An 861-nucleotide genomic window follows, 5' to 3' on the forward strand; every position below is an offset into this window, starting at 1 on the left:
AGAATCATCCAGCATAACATACAATTTATGATCCTACATATTTATGCATATAATTGTAAAAAAGTAGAAAAAGAAAATTAAAAATAAAAGCAATAATTTTTCCTTACAATACTGTATCTCAAAACTTATAATGCTCCATTTATCTAGAAACAGAATTTCGATATGAAAAATATTATTTCTACATGTCATAGATGCTGCTTTGAAAAATTCTATGATTAATGTGCAAGCCCCTCATAGGAAGTATCAGTAGTCCAGCTCTATGGTCCAGCTGAGTACCGGTACCGTACTAAATAAAGCCAAATGTAATGATTCTATAACAGGGTTGTAATGAAAACTATGGGTGGGGATAGATATTTTGTTACTTACATAGGCCTAGCTTCTTGATTATGATTAGGCCTAGGCAAATTTATTGTATAAAAAATGTTCTCACTAGAGGCTAGGAAGCCTCGCTAGGCTAGATAGAGAGGCCTGCGAGAGACTAGGCGTAGGCATAGATGAGACTTTCAAAACAAAAAGATAATAGTAACGAAATATAAAGAATCGTCCTCACTTTATCTTCTCAAAATAATACAGCGCGTTGATTAATTTCAAAGTTATGTAAATATGATTACATATGACATTTACGAAGATACATTAAAATCACTTAATTGAATTGTCCTCATGAACAGAATATACGCGCGCACGCTGTTTGGTAACAACATGGCGCCATGCGCGAAGTTGGCCAAACTCTCTTTATCTAGGTACCAAAGATCTTATAAACACATAGCGTTCTCCGCGATTTACGCGTGCAAATTCTGTAATAAGGCATGAATGGTGCCCTCTTGCTAAATTGGAAACTTTTGACCCTTGACCGCTCTGACC

Source organism: Anneissia japonica, unplaced genomic scaffold (assembly GCF_011630105.1).
Source record: "Anneissia japonica isolate Jap-2015-1 unplaced genomic scaffold, ASM1163010v1 scaffold2692_len624387_cov171, whole genome shotgun sequence".
In the NCBI taxonomy this organism is placed as follows: domain Eukaryota; kingdom Metazoa; phylum Echinodermata; class Crinoidea; order Comatulida; family Comatulidae; genus Anneissia; species Anneissia japonica.